At 49.6% G+C, this 16,694-nt stretch overlaps 1 protein-coding gene across 1 annotated transcript in view; it reads left to right on the top strand.

Annotated features, from left to right (window-relative positions):
- The window catches only part of Snx29 (sorting nexin 29), a 412,124-nt gene that overhangs the window by 369,779 nt on the left and 25,651 nt on the right, over positions 1–16,694 (top strand). The window lies entirely within an intron of this gene.

Below are 16,694 nucleotides of genomic sequence, written 5' to 3' on the forward strand. Positions count from 1 at the left end.
GAGGTCTCTTGTATTATGTCTACTTCTGTTATGAAGGCAGGTTGGCCTCTGTTGGAAACATGTCATTAATCACCATGCAAAGGACTGGGTGAGACTGAAGAAGGCAGACTCAGTGTGCTCAGTCAACTGTCCCAGCAGTTGGCCTCATCCATAGCCTTCTGTTAGTGAGTGGAGACATTTCTACTACCTTGTCTGCACTGCAGGCTGCTGAGGGTGCTGAAAACCACTGCGCTCCCAGTGCATCACCAGGTCTCTTATCTTGACCTGGTGTCACTCACCTGTAGTGACATCACCAACTCCATGGATGATTCCAGGGCATAGCCATCTGGAACCATTCAGAATCAAGTGGGAAGGAGGCACTTGTACAGCTACAGAATACTAAACATCCAAGTAGATGTGGGCACCCTCGAGCACCTGAAGGGATGGCATTGACAAAGACTGGTTCTCAGCATGGGCGGCCAACCAGGACCCTGTATTCTCAGTTCATGGTTCCCATTAGAGACAGGAGCCGTGCTACTCTGGCCCTTCATCTCTTACATCATCTTCTCTAATTTAGACCCCTCCTCCTCTTGTGATGCCAGTGGACCATCCAGACCTGCAGTGGTCTCCCAACTCAAGGTGCCTACTTTAATTACATCTGCCAAGGCCATCTGCATGTAAAGTTCTAGGAACTAGCTCAACCCACCACACTCTTGTATCACTAAGAGCGTTCTCTGAAGCTGAATCTACCCCTTCTCCACCTCCTGCTTCTCCCTCCCCTTTTCAGAAGCCTCCATGAGGAATGTCCACCAAGAGCACCAGTCCCGTGAAACAAGCTCACCAACTGAGGCTCAGGACTGAGGAATAGGGCTTCTGGAGTTGAGTCATTGTGTTAGTTAGGGTTTCTATCGCTGTGAAGAGACACCATGACCATGGCAACTCTTCTAAAGGAAGACATTTAATTGAGACTGACTCACAGTTCAGAGATTTAGTCAGTTATTGATATGGTGGGAAGCAGGGCGGTGTGCAGGCAGCCGTGGTGCTGGAGAAGGAGCTGAGAGTTCTACATCTTGATTCATAGGCGGCAGAAGGAGACTGTAAGCCACATTGGGTGTAGCTTGAGCATATGAGACCTCAAAGCCCACCTCCACAATGACACACGTCCTGTAACAAGGCCACACCTCCTAGTCATACCACTTCTATGGGCCATGCATTCAAACACGTGAGTCTATGGGAGCCGTTCCTGTTCACACCACCGCAATCATTTAGAAAGCGCAGTGGCAATCCTGGGTCTGCCCTCTATACAACAGAGACTGGGAGTAGGTTTCATCTTTGCAGTCACCTTCATACAGGAGAAGCCCCCATCTGTAGCGGGCCACCCATGATCTCTGCATGCAGGAGAAACCCCACGCCTTCCAGTATAGTGGACCTTTCCTCCCATGTCTATAGAGCGACTTTCTCTTTCTTATTTGTACATAAGTGAACATGGCATAGTGACCAGCTAGGTGGTGACCAGATAGATGTCAAGACACAAGGACCTGACTGCCACCAGCCACAGCTCATCCCTGACATCCTCCGTGTCATTTTTGATGGCTGGTTGGACGGTGATCTTGACCTCGCCTGAGGTTGAGGCTTACACACATTCCTTTAGTCCACTTTGACTGAAGAACATGGACTATTTGGGCAATTCCTTCAATTTCCAAGAGAGGGACTGGGTCAGGGTGTCAACTGCCAGGGCCTTCACTGAACCCAGTTAAAGGCCAAACTTATGCAGACTCATGTGGGCCCAGTACCTTAGAATATGCTTTGGTGTCCTGATGGCAAGATTTCTAGAAAGCATGAATATAAATTGTCCAGAAAAGTCACCATGTTGGGATCTTTTCTTTGCTGGGTGTATTTCAAAGGTAACTCACTCATGAGTTTGGACCATGAAGAAGAATCCATACATGACATCTTTGGGGTGACTGAGTCATGGATACACAATCACTGTGAGCCTTGGCTGTTTACTGACTCACTCCTGAGTTGCCTGGTGTGAGCAGCCTTCAGGAACTAGGCCACACAGTCTCTTTTATGTGCCACATGAACGTCTGTGTACCTTCCCATACAGTGCTGTCACAGGAATTTCTCAAACTGAATTCAACAGCAGAAAACTTGCTGGTCAGCTTGAGGCAGCTCTTCTTCCCCCTCCTGCTGGGTGGGTTTTTCAGGATGTACAAGAGGCCAGGCAAACTAGGCCATGCATGTGGCTACCAACTACAGGATGCCTCTGCAGAGTCTCGGCTTGGGTAGAGACTCAGTGCTGATTCTGTCTGTTCCAGTTCAGTGAGCAGATGGGAACCAAGAACCGCAAGCCCTTCTGAGTGCTCACTTGGCTCTGAGGCAAGGTACATTCCTTTCGTGGGAAGACAGTGGTGCTGCACCGGATATGCTCTTCTGCAGCTCCCGGTTCCTCCCCAGAGGGATGTGTGAAAACAGAGCTGGTGGCCTCTCAAAGGCCGTGAGGCTATCGTAGCATATGTCCCAGATTCTGGGATGTTGTGCTAGGTACAGGGAAATTAAGTGACCTAGTGGGTTCTGTCATCTACATGTTGGCAGACTCACAGGAAGAATGTCCTAGTCCCTTCACACCAGGGCACTGTGTTTGGGGTAGTGAGGAAGGGAGAGGAGTTGGCTGCAGGAGGCCAGTGCTGGAGGAGCCAACAGAACCTTCTGGTGACAGGATTGTTAGAGGAACCAGTGGAAGCCATTGGGGAGCTCCTCCACCCTGCATCAGACTGTGTAGCCTACACAGCAAAGGACCATGGGAGGACCAAGAGTCAGAGGACAGCTGAGACTACGCAGTGCAGTCTTGTCTCTGGGAAACAAAGTACAGCAAAAGAGAAAGCTTCATAGTCTTCCAAAGCAGTGAAGAATCTTTAAGAAATAGTCATAATATCAATGCAGGGTGAGCAGGGTGAGCAGGGTGAGTGGGTCCCGCCCAGTTGGTGACCTTTATATTGGCTCTGTGTGAAATCAGGCAACAGGTGGAGCTGGGATCACTTCTTGCTCCCACTGAGCCTTTCTCATGCTCCTGGTACCCAATTCCCACGCGGGCCATCTGTGGAGCTGATGTACCTTCCTCACAGCCCATCCTCGGGCCTGTGCAAATCTCCTGGAGATCAGAAGCACGTGCGAGACAAACACTGTTCATTCATCCCTTTATGCGTGTGCCATGCTAGAGAGCCTGAGAGTTGAGGACGGGAGTGGGAGAGAGAAATGGGAATGGAGACAGTGGGGTGAGGGGAGAGGAGAAAAGGGAGGGAAGTCAGGGGACACGTCCTTTGCTCTCCTAGATGTGTAGCCTTGGGCAAGTTACTTGACCTCTCTGTGCCTGTCCCTTCCAATACCAGAAACAGTCATAACACTCTAGTGTTGCTTTTTGTGATGTTCAAAGGTGGTCACATTTATGAACATTTGGTAGCACTGTGTCCGGTTCCAGCTCTTAAAAACTAAAGAGTGCCTCAGCACCCAAGCCCTGGTATTTCATACCAAGCTTGCCACACACAACCATGGCTTTCTATTAATTTTCTCATTGTGTACATCCTGTGAAGCCCTATGTGAAATGCATATAGGCCTGGAAACTGGAGCTCAGGGGCAGTGAGCGTCCTAAGGCCCAGCAGCACATAAGAGACAGAGACAGGAACGGGGTGACCCTGTTCCCAAATCTCTGCACCAACCCTGTCTCCGCCCTATACCGGCCTCTGGAGCTTTGACCCTCAGATATCTGTGTGGAACTGCAGTACCCAGGGATGCCCCCTTGTCATACAGTCTCAAAGGTGATGGACAAAGCCCCTGCTTTGTTGAGAGATGTGGTGGTGAGACCCCCAACATCTAAGATGGCTAGTTTTCCAAAGAGAAATTGGGGAGTAAAAGGAGCAGTGCCCATACAAAGCCTGAGACAGGACCTCTGCTCTTTTGCCCCGTGCCCTGCAGACAGGCCTGGTGCTTCGTGTACTGAGAAGGAGTAGAGAGGAGCACCGGGTTCTCTCGAGTCAGTAAGCGGCACGGAAAGGACTTTCCAGTACAGAGTCATTTTGCCCAGAGATCCGTCTCAGGACAGCTGACACACTGTCAATGAGCTCAGCCTCGGAAAGACTTCAGCATCAAATCCACTAACGTCTTTGCTATCGTTTAGAAAGAACTGGAGGTGTGGGTGCCACTGCATCCCATGTCTGCTGCCTGTGGCACGGGGAGAGGTTGAACTCAGGGTCAAATATGTCTGTCTCATATTCTGGCCTCTGACATCTCCAGGAAACCTTTTCTGATCTTATGGGTTTCTTTCACAATCTCGATACCAGCTGCCTGATGTTCTCTCTGTCTGTTGATACCATGGACAGCAGAAGCTGGCTTTGCAAAGAGAGCATAGAGCGCGAACCTGTGACAAGTCCCGAGCTCAAACAGCAGAGATTGGTGTTTGGCAGCCATTTTGTTCATTAATTTCCTTTCTCCAGTTTCCTTTCATTTGATTGACAGGCGCAGGTATAGATGCACAGATTGAATTTATTGAAAGAGATGGTTGATTCCCATGTGGTACCATCTGACGTGCCCACTCTCTTCTGGACACTGGAAAGCTAATGTTAGTAGGATGTTCAGCATCTTCAGCAGGTATGATGCTCACACCTGTAGTCCCAGCAGTCTGGGGGCTGAGTCTGGAGGAGCCTGACTGGAAGGCAGTCTTAGCTACATAGCAAGTTCCAGGCCAGCCTGGGTTATATAACCAAACCAGTTATGTCTGATGACAAGAAGGAGCTATGTGATACTTGGGGATAGCCTTCCCAAGTAGTCAGCTGCAACTGGCTGTCTCCCCACTCCACCCCTGTCCGGCTGAGCTGGAGAGCCTTGTTTTTATGCCAAGCCCACTGCTTATCTAATTGACATGAATTATACCCCACTTGACTTTGCCTAGCATCTGATCTTGTCTACAAAGTTTCTGGGGCTGCTAGATTGCTTGTATATCATTATTTAATCTCCCCTCCAGCTCAATAGGCCTTCAGAATGTGCTTAACCTGTGTTCCATCCGCTGGTTTTGTGTGTGTGTTTGGACAGCTGATTAAAATGGCACCAGAGGAGAGTCCTTCTCGGCTCTTATTCTCTTCTTGAGTAATTGAGAATAATTGCCACCTTCCCCTCCAGTGTTCCCACTCACTGGAGGTCTGGGTATCACAGTCTTTCGCATGCTGGGGAAAAGTATGTGTATTCCAGTATCTCTGATCCCTGGCGTTTTAGTTATTTTCACTGGCTCCAGTTTTCTGGGCTGCTCACTAGCTGTCTTTCTCTGTAGCCAAGACTTCTTCAGAAACCATGAGATGTAGGGGCAGAGTGTTGGCCTCATTCAGGTCCTTCCCACTGGGGAACCCTAACTGTGTAGCCTTGGTCAAGTCACACAACTTCTGTGCCAAACAGCACATGGTAGCATCTGACAGCTCAGGTTCTTGGGGGCAGTCAGTGCAGGCTTCACATACCACACTGGCATAGCGCAAATCCCTGATGCTAGTTTTCAAACTGATCCAGAGGGAAGCTACACTAATTTGGCTTCTATCGTGGTTTGACTCTAACATGCCCCCCCCCCCCCCAATAGCCAGGGCTCATGTGTTTGAGCACTTGGTCCCCCAGGTGGTGCTGCTATTCTGGAAGGTTGTGGAACCTTTAGGAAGAGATGGGTCCCTGGGGGTGAACTTGATACTTGAGAGTCTGGCCCTGTTTATGGTGTGACAGCCCAGCTCCTGCTACCATGCCTTCCCCATTCTTTCCTTTAGGGCGCCAGTGTTGCTGCAGTAGGTGATCTACTCCAGGAAGAGGACAGTCACCTTGTTGAGGAATGGCTGTTCTGTTCCTGTGTAGTATAGTCTGGCCTGGAGCTCACTCTGTAGCCTGGGCTGGCCTGGAGCTCACTCTGTAGCCTGGGCTGGCCTGGAGCTCACTCTGCAGCCTAGGCTGGGCTGCATCTCACTCTGTAGCCTGGTCTGGCCTGCATCTCACTCTGTAGCCTAGAGCTCACTCTGTAGCCTGGGCTGGCCTGGAGCTCACTCTTTAGCCTAGGCTGGCCTAGAGCTCACTCTGCAGCCTAGGCTGGCCTGGAGCTCACTCTTTAGCCTAGGCTGGCCTGGAGCTCACTCTGCAGCCAAGGCTGGCCTGGAGCTCACTCTGTAGCCTAGGCTGGTCTGGAGCTCACTCTGCAGCCTAGGCTGATCTGGAATGACCCTTGTGCTCCCAGGTCCTGAGTGTGAGCCCACTCCAAGCTCTGTTGTTCTGTTTTAAACTGGGGTGCAGCTTCCAATATGAAGGTACTGTTTGGAGTATTTCCTCACAGTGAACACACCCCAACACCCCTGCAAGCAACACTAGGCCAAGACAGGCCCTAGCACCAGGAACATCTTGCTGTCACTCTCTCCACAAGGTACCGTCCTGGTCCTGATTTCTAATGACATAGAAGTTACCTGAGGCCTGAGACCCTCACATGAAGGAATTCTGAACTTGAAACTCTTTTGCTTTTTCTCTCCATACCACAGCCCCCAGGCTCCTCTGTGCTGCTGTGTGGGGTACCTGCTGGTCCCACTTCACTTTGTATAGTACTCCATGCAGTGAAGATACCACAGTTTAAGTATCTCTTCTGTCTCTAGAAGCTCTGATGACATTGGCTAATTATAAATCATGTTGTGTTTAATCTTCTACCTGTCTTTTCTATTTTCTGGGTTCTGAACTTGGAGATGGAATTGCTAGTCATATAGTGTGTTTATTTTTATATTTTAAAAGAGGATCCCCTATAGCTCAGGCTAGCCTGAGACTTGTGATTCTTCTGGCCCATGCTGCTCAGTACTGGGATTGCAGGCAGGAGCCACCACACCAATTAGTGCAGGTTCTTGGAAGGAGAACAAAGGAAGGAACTCATAGGGTAAAAAATCTGCCCATCGTCCCACCGCCATTTTGTCCTATTGTTTTCTATGTTCCTAAAAGAAATATTGCAAAATTTTCTGAGAGTCCCCAGAGTACACAGGATAAGCACATATCGCCATCCAGATGGAATGAATGTTAATGTTTCGAAATTAAACATCATAAATACAGCTGAGTTCTCACTGCAGCCCCCATCCCAGAGGGGAGCAGCATTGGTCCATGCCTTTGTGCTTTTGTGGTGGGACTATAAAAGTGTTTTCTTTTATGACTCTTTGTAACTGATGTCATTTCTGTATGTATCCTTTCCCAGCTTGTATTCTTCAGTGGTTTTACAGGTTTTCGATTTTGTCATTTAAACAGTGCCCACCTTTTGAGATGTGCCTCACTGTGTTGTAGTCCACGCTGCCCTTGAACCCTCTTCCCTGCCTCGGCCTCCTGATTTCTGGGATTATAGGTATGCATCACCATGCCTGCTTGATTACTGCAGTAGGGGCATTCTGTGCTGCCCACCACCTCATATCTACTTGAGACTCAGTTTCCCTAGGTAGGCCAAGGCATGAGGCTGCTGGCTAATGAGACATTAATGTCTTCATTCCTGTGTTGGACTCTTGCCAAGCTGATCCCCACAGTAGCTTCACTTGTTCACCTTCAGTGGGTAGAAGTGGATCCTGCCCTCTCTACAGCACCTGTTTCATTTCTTTTGCCAACACTGGGTCTAGGATGGTATCTTAGTCCAGTTTTGAATCCATCCTGCCCAGATACCCGATGATTGGGTGACATTAACTGTTCAAACATCCTTTTCTTTGTAAACCTATTAGCCCATGATCATTTTTCTGCTGACAAGGCTTTTCTCCTGGAGCTGGGACTTGTGTCTTGCAGGTGTCACCCTTTGTCTCTACGGTGCTCTAGTAAGCTCTGTCTTGTCTCCTCGTGCAGGTGGCAGCTTAGACTCTCTGTGTTCACCCCCACGTCCTGCATGCTCCTTAATGTTGTCATGCCTGCTTCTCTGCCTGCCAGTCAGTCAGCCTACATGCAGGATCCTGAGGAAGTTGGTTCTCATGCCAGTGAAGGAGTGGACGTGGTCAGCAAGAGTGAGAGCAAGAAGACAGAGAGCAAAACCTTCCGTCTTCCACATAGCAGTGGTTCTCTGCCTGAGGGTTGTAACCATTGGAAAACACGTTTCCGAAACTCTTAGAAACTGAGACGCTACTTAGTAGCTAAACTATAGTTATTAAGTAGCAGTGAAAATAGATTTATGGTTGGGGGTTCCTAGAACCGTCGGGAATATGTGTTTTCTGAAGGTCGTTGCCCACAGTCATATAGACTGCTGCCAGGTGTCTTCCTACCTCCAGATCCAGATTAGAATTGGGTCTTCCCACTTCAAATGATTTAATTAAGGAAAAAAAGTCGCTCACAGGTGTGCCCAACCATTGGAGTTTTTGTTAATTCTGGCTATCGTCAAGTTTTGCAACCAAGAATAATAACCAACACACCAACCTTCCAGTCCTCTCCTGGAATGGCTGTAGACACGCTGCATCTTGAGTAGCCGGGGCTTTTTCTGGAGAGCTGTTTCTCTCGACTGGGTCACAGGAGCATTAATTCAGCCCCCAGAACATTCTCATCATTTAGTTTCCTGGGGCTTCTACCTTCTGAGTGAAGGTGCAGTTCTTTTTTTATAATGAGTTTTGAAGCTTTTTTGAGCCAAGTGCCTGATCCTCATAAGCTACTGAAAATGGAATTCTTTTGAGTCACAAAGGAGCCTTTGATCTCTCTAGTGCTCTCCTCGTGAGCCAGGCAGCCTTCTTCCCAGAGCAAGAGATGAGCAGAACCCTGTTCACATCAGCAAGGCTGTCCTGGTTGTGAACTGTGCACAGGCATTCCTCGCAAAGCATAGGCTGTGTCCATGTGCACACTCATTTAGTCTCGTCAGCCTCCTGGTGGCCACAGGTTAACACCCATCCCCACTTTACATTTGAGCCCTCAGTGCCCATCTTGCCTCAGGCATTTGCTCCACTCCTCCCACTTCTCTGTCAAGGTTCAGCTTGAGTCCTCCCTACTTAGAGAAGTCACCCCCTTGAGTTTAGCTTTTTTCACTCCTTCTCTTTCTCTTAGTAGCTTTAGTATGTGTTCACATTTAGTGGTTTGTTTCTAAACACGAGGGTACTTGTCTCCCAGGAGAGACACAGGAACTTCAGCAGGTGGAGGATGTGGTGACCGCAGGCGGAGGACAGGGTGACTGTGGGCGGATGACGTGGTGACCACAGGAGGAGGACGGTGTGACCACAGGTGGAGGACGGTGTGACCACAGGTGGAGGACGGTGTGACCACAGGTGGAGGACGGTGTGACCACAGGTGGAGGATGGGGTGACCGCAGGAGGAGGACGGGGTGACCGCAGGAGGAGGACGGGGTGACCGCAGGAGGAGGACGGGGTGACCGCAGGAGGAGGACGGGGTGACCGCAGGAGGAGGACGGGGTGACCGCAGGAGGAGGACGGGGTGACCACAGGAGGAGGACGGTGTGACCACAGGTGGAGGACGGGGTGACCACAGGAGGAGGACGGGGTGACCACAGGAGGAGGACAGGGTGACCACAGGAGGAGGACGGGGTGACCACAGGAGGAGGACTGGGTGACCACAGGAGGAGGACGGGGTGACCGCGGGAGGAGGACGGGGTGACCGCGGGAGGAGGACGGGGTGACCGCGGGAGGAGGACGGGGTGACCGCGGGAGGAGGACGGGGTGACCGCGGGTGGAGGACTGGGTGACTACAGGAGGAGGACGGGGTGACCGCGGGAGGAGGACGGGGTGACCACGGGAGGAGGACGGGGTGACCACGGGAGGAGGACGGGGTGACCGCGGGAGGAGGACGGGGTGACCGCGGGAGGAGGACGGGGTGACTGTGGGCGGAGGACGGGGTAACCGTGGGCAGAGGAATGGGTGACTGCTGGTGGAGGTTGGGGTGACTGTGGGCGGAGGACGGGGTGACCACTAGCGGAGGACGGTCAGAGGACAGGGTGACCGCGGGCAGAGGACGGTCAGAGGATGGGGTGACCGTGGGTGGAGGATGGGGATGGGGTGACCGTGGGTGGAGGATGGGGATGGGGTGACTACAGGCAGAAGACGGGGTGACCACAGGCAGAGGACGGGGTAACCGCAGGCAGAGGACGCAGTGACCGCAGACGGAGGATGGGGTTGGCTTGCAGAAGACCTAGCAGGGCATGCCAGAGTAGCTAGCAAGAGTCCTTGAAGGCTGAAAGGGACTTAGAATGCAGGGACAGCCTGGTGAAGTTGGGTTCTTCAGGAAAGTCAGGTCCACACTGGTGATGTTGGTCTCCATGTGAGGTCTAGAACATTGCTGTGGACAGAACCCCTGCACAGAAGTTGTCAGCTGGTGACCCCAAGGCCACATTCTTCTGAGACCTGGTTTGTGTCTCACAGTGAGGACAGTGACAAGGATGTTATGGAAACTCATAGTAGCAATTGGGGGAACAGGACTCCTCAGTAACTAAGCAGGACATCCTCTAGAACTCACGTCAACGTCTAGTGCGCTGGGTCTGTCCAGTCATGAGTCTGTCTGGCCTGCTGTTTTCACAGATTGTGCCCTGTTGTGACAGCTTTTGACTTTTGTCACCATGGAGGTTCAGGGCAGGCTTCTTAGAAGGAACAATTTCTTTTTCCATCTAAGTTTTGTTTGTTTGTTATTTAGGGACAGAATCTCACTGTGCAGCCTGAGGCAACTGAACCAGAATGTATTGGCTTGGGGAAAAGTCTGACTTTAGGAACCACTGGATTGAGGAGATCAGGGCAGTCTCTTTCTTGGTACTCCCTGACTCCTGCTTGTTGTCCTGTGTTTTCTTGCTCTGCCTGATTTTCTTGCCAAGTATAATCCTTCTTGGACAAACATGACCTTCCTTTCTGGCTTGCTTTCTACCAGTGAAACATCTGAAGCAGAAGGCAGTTGCTTTCATGGTAGATTCATGCTGGGATCCTGTGTCATGCCAGGCCCAGCCATGGTAACGAGGATCAGTTAAGTCATGTTCATGAATAAATCCTGCCCAAACCGTGGTCCTTTTCCCTGTTGCCTGCCACCTCTTCCTTGAGAAGCTACTGTGTCAGCCCAGCCTGTGTACAGCAGGAAACCCACTGCATAAGTGCCATGCCTCCAAAGGCTGGGGAGGCATATTTGCACATGGTGCTCACATAGATGGTCTTTAGTTATTTCTGAATGATGTGAAGTGGCTAAGAGCAGTGTCTGAGCTATATTGAAAGGGTGACCCAGGTGGCTGTGAGTACTGCCAGAAACACACACACACACACACACACACCACTTAGCCAGTGATCTATTGCTGTGAAGAGACATCATAACCAAGGCAACTGTTATAAAAGAAAACATTTAATTGGGGCTGGTTTACAGTTTCAGAAGTTTAGTCAGTTTTCATCATGATGGGGAGCATGGTGGCATGCAGTAGACATAATTCTGTAGAAGGAGCTAAGAGTTCTACATCTTAACCCACAGGCAGCAGGCAGAGAGTCTGCCCTGAGCCACACACTTCCTCCAGCAAGGCCTAGTGGTGCTCTGCCCTGATGACGAAGCACTCAGTATATGAGCCTGTGGAGCCATTCTTATCTGAGACACCACCACACACACCCATGCACACACAAATTCCTCACTGCTGTTAACCAGAGTGGCCTTACTGAGCTTTCCTTGAAAGATAAGAGTAGACATGGAGGTGGCAAGGCTATCTGATGCCATCAGTGAAGTGTCTCTTGGGCCTGACCTTCAGCCATAGGCATCACAAGTGGCTCTGTACACTGGACAATAAACCCAGACCTCATTTGGGATGGGCAAGTTGTTCTTTTGGGAAGCTGTACCCACAAACCTGCCCGGTAGCTTCCTGTTTGATTCCCACCTTCCCTTCCCTGCTCCTGCCGCCTCCTGCAGTGGAGGAAGAGAACCCAACTTAGAGCACTTGCTGGGGATTCTCATGGAAGGCTTCCCTGGGAGCAGCAGTGGAATGGGATTCTTGGCTTTCTCACTAGGCCATTTGACATCCTTTGGTGTCATAGCAACCCCCATCAACTTGGCTTTGGGCTACTGATGAACTCAGACACTTTGATTCCAGAGACAAGCCCAACAGCTGCCCATTTCCAGTGGATGGTTCTGATCTCCAGAGACCCTATAGATATAAGAGACCCTACAGGTGTAAGAGACCTTCTAGATGTGGGTGTTGATGAAAGACCCTATAGATGTTCCCAAGCTGGGCAGCAGGGGCCATGGCCTTCCCACACTCTCTTGTACCACCTCAAAATCCTGTTGAAGTCTGTGTACCATGATGGGCTGTGTCCTGCGTTACCCTCCCAGGCTGAACCAGGCTGCTTTCCAGAGGCAGGAAGGACTCCAGCTATATTTTCCATGTGCTGTTCACTGTGGTCATTCAGTTGAGGGACCTGAAATTGGTGAAGACAGCACTGATCTGTGGAGTATAAAGACAGGAGACTCTAAACAAGCCTATAATTAAGGTACATCTCCATGGTGCCTGATGCTCTGCAGGGACCAGGTAGGGCTGTTGCTGGTCTGAACTGGTCAGGAGTCAGGGTGAAGACTGCTCAACTGAGAGGCAGTAGGCCTGTTATCATTGCATGTAATGCATCAGCACAAGACCTATGCTGGCCACACTAGTTCTACACCAAACACTCAGTTCCCAGTCCTTTCCTGCTGCTAAGCTGAAAAGATGCCTGTCCTCCGTGGAGACTCGGAATGCTATGTCCAGCTCAGGACACCTGTGACCCAAGTAGGCAGATGCCCAACACATGTGTGCAAGCTTTTCCACCAAAGCTAGAGCTGAACAAGGTCAGATTGGGCTACACACAGTGTCTTCTCCCTTGGGACTGTGAAGTGTGGGACTCTGGGGTTAGGGTGTATAGTTCAAATCTTGACACCAGTATACAAATTAATCATCCTGCTATACCTCAGTGTCTTCATGCAGAAAGATAATGGCATCTTATTCTTGGGGTCATTGGGAAGTCTTGTAAATATTGCTCCCACAGGAAGTATTTAGAAACCTCTGGCACTGCTGTCTGCCAGGTCAGGGTAGAATATGAGATGTCCTACATCTCCTGGTCCAAGTGCCTGTTAATGCCACCCACTGTTCACTATTCTCATTAGCTCTCCCTAGTGGACAGGGCACTGTGCATGGCCCCATTTTACAGATGGGGAAATTGATGCTCAGAGGGGCCAGTCCAAGGCTCAACCTTGTTATTTAGCCCAGTTTTTGTCATGGAGTCTGAAACAGAACTACACTCTGTTTGTTAGTCATTTTTGTCATTATGGCTGTGATGGTTTGAAATAAAATGGCCTTCAAAGGGAGTAGCACTATTAGGAGGTGTGACCTTGTTGGAGGAAGTGTGTACTGTGGAGGTGGACTTTGAGGTCTCATATGTGCTCAAGATACCACCCAATGTTGCAGACCACTTCCTGTTGCCTGCAAGATATAGGGCTCTCAGCTCCTTCTCCAACACCATGTCTGCCTGCACATTGCCATGTTCCACCATGATCATAATGGACTGAGCCTCTGTACTGTAAACGAGCCCTAATTAAATGTTTTTCACTATAAGAGTTGTGGCGTCTCTTCACAGCAATAGAAGTTGGTATGGGACTGGGGTGTTGCTGTGATGGGCCTGACCATGCTTCTGTTTGGAGGTATCTGGACTTTGGTACTTTGGGTTAGGAAGGCAGTGGAATGCTTTAAGCACTGCTTGATGGGCCATCCTAGTAGGACCTGAAAGACAGTGGAGCTGAGTGTGATTTGATGAAGTCTGGGGGCCTGGCTCAAGAGGATTCAGAGGAGAATTGTAGTTTGTCACCTAGAGATTGTACCTGTGTTATTTTAGTTAGGAATGTAGCTAGCTGCCTTTTGCCCTTGTTCAAAGTGTCTTTCTAAGGCTAAAGTGAAGAGTTTGGACTAATTCCTCTGGTAGAGGGAATCTCAAAACAGTCTAGTATAGATTTTGTTGTGTAATTACTAGTGTTAACTCTAATCAGGATACATGATGAAAAGGAGTAAGCTGAGTGAATAAAATGCACCAGGAAGTGATTCTTTCAAATTACAGCTAAATCCCGTGTTCAAGGAGATAGATGGATTAAGAAATGGAATAAAGAGAGTGGTGACCTCAGGACAAGACCCCACCCAGCTAAGTTTCCAACTTGTGAAAAGGAATTAAAGAAAAACTTAGTACCAGGTATAATAGTGCATGCCTTTAATCCCAGCATTCAGAGGGAGAGGCAGGAGGATCTCTGAGTTTGAGGCCAGCCTGGTCTACAGAGTGAGTTCAAGGACAACCAAGCTTAAGCAATGAAGAAAATTATCAAAACCAGAAAGCTAGTGAAGATGTAATTGAAGAAGGCAGTCATATTTCAGTCCTAGAAAGCAGCAGGACTTCACAACGTCAACCATGTAGTTCTGGAGTTAAGGATAGAAGAAAGGGGCTATGGAATTTGCCTCCATGTCTGAGGAAAGCCGCTGAGGCCAGGCATGTGTCAGGGGTGTCCTTGAATGGAGGCCTTGAGATGCCATTGCATGAAGCTGTGAAGTTGAAGCGCCCGATTGCCTTGGAGACCCCAAGATGTTAGGAGATGCCCGAGCCATGGGATTCCTGCCAAGAATAGCTGCTAACAGAGTGGAACTAGACCAAGAGAAAGAAGTGTGCTACAGTCAACAAAGCTGAAAGGAGCTGGAGGTCTGAAGAGTCCTTTGACATCAGACATGGAGATGCTGAGTTTGGAGTTTTCCCAGCATGTTTTCGGTCTTGCTTTGGTTCAGTGTTTCTTCACCATACTCCCTTCCCTACATTTTGGAATGGTAATGTGTATCCTGTGTCATTATACGTTGGAAGTATATAATCTGCTTTATTTTGATTTTATAGGGGATTACAGTTAAGGGATTGCATGAATCTCAAAAGAGAGTTTTTAACTTTGTACTTTTAAACATTGAGACTGTCTTAAACTATGGGGACGTTTGAAGTTGGATTGAATGCATTTTTGCATTATGATATAGCTACAAGCCTTTGGAGGTCAGGGAGTGGAAAGTGGTGGTTTGAAAGAAAATGGCCCCCAAAGGGAGTGGCAGTATTAGGAGGTGTGGTCTTGTTGGAGGAAGTCTCACTGTGGAGGCCGGCTTTGAGGTCTTGCCTATTCTCAAGATACCACCCAGTGTTCCAGACCACTTCCTGTAGGACTGCCAGTTCCTTCTTCAGCACCATGTCTGCTTGTACACCACCATGTCCCACCATGATGATAATGGACTAAACCTCTGAACTGTAAGTGAGCCACAGCAATGAAAAGTTTTCCTTTATAAGAGTTGCTGTGGTCATGGTGTCTCTTCACAGCAATAGAGACAATAACCAAATACCTGATGGAACCAATAACTGAAAAGGGAAAAATTTCTCTGGGTTTAGTGGGCCCATGCATTCTTGTTCCATGTGTTTGGGCAGAACTTTGTGGTGGCAAGAGCATGTAAAGGAGGCTGCTGACCATTGGAGCAGACCACGAACTAGAAGACAAGAAGGGAAATAGGCAGGGGTAACGTAGCTGTAAGGACTTGACCCCGGTCATCTGCTTCCTCCAGCTGGATCCCACCTCCTAAAATTTCTACAATTTCCCCAAACAGCACCCCAAGTTGGTAGCCAAATGTCTAGATTCATGAGCCTGTGGGGACGTCTCCATTCAAATCAAAGTCGTTATTCTCTGCATAAAGTCATTCACCCAAGGACTTGGATGGATGATGAAACCTAACAGCAGCTTCTGGGACTCAGTCAGCACTGGAAGCCACAGGATGTTGTCAGTACCCTTAAGTTTGTAATGAGTTTGTGGTTGCTGTAGCCAACAGACACTAGGACAGATGAGTCAGCACAGAGGCCCTTGTGAGTGTCCACCCTAACTCCAGGGGGGTGTGCTCAATAGCAAGAGCATTTCCTTTTGCTCCTGTGTATCTCTGTACCATGGCTTGAAATTTGTTCCTCTGAAGAGGGGTGATAGACTTAACCAGGGCCATGTAGGATCCTGCCACAGTCCTTTCCAGACCTCGTGGTCACTGTTCTTGCCTCTCTGGGGACCACCAACCACCACTGCGGTGTGGAGCTGCCTCTATCTGCTTGTCTTCCCCCTTTTCTTCCTCCTGAATTCCTTTTTGTGAAGCAGGTGATAGATAAATAGTGGGGTAGGAGGGGCCAGGTAGGAAATAACCTGGCTGTATTTATTTTTAAACTGAGTTACAGAACAGTACCTAGGCACCACCAGGTGGGAGAGAGACTTTGACTTCATTGTGGAACACTGGAAGACTTCTGAGCCTGGGATAGGTTCCATGGAGGCGATGCAGGTAAGGAGGTGTCCTGTGACCTGCCTCAGAGGATGCAAACTGCAGTGAGGAGCTGAGCAGACAGCCCCCAGATTGACGAAGCATAAGCTCAGAATGTGGTGTAGCAGGTGGAGAGAAGGCTGTAGGCACAGCTGGCTCCAGAGCTCCTGCAAACCCTCATCTCTGATCTCTCCTCCTTTCTGTCTGCTCGCCTCATTCCCAGAAGGAAAAGGAGTAAACTCTACCGTGGTCTGCCATGCTCATGGGCCATATCCTGGTGGGTTTTTTTCTTTTGTTGTGTGGGGGTGGAGGGGGTGCACACACATGGGAGCTAGGGGTCAACCTTCCTCAGGAGCGACATGTCACTGATCTGGAACTCTCCAAGTAGGCTAGGCTGACTTGGCCAGTGAGCCCCAGGAATCTCTCTGCAGCT

This window comes from Microtus oregoni, unplaced genomic scaffold (genome assembly GCF_018167655.1).
Source record: "Microtus oregoni isolate MIOR12 unplaced genomic scaffold, Mior012 000027F_ref0000203, whole genome shotgun sequence".
NCBI lineage: Eukaryota > Metazoa > Chordata > Mammalia > Rodentia > Cricetidae > Microtus > Microtus oregoni.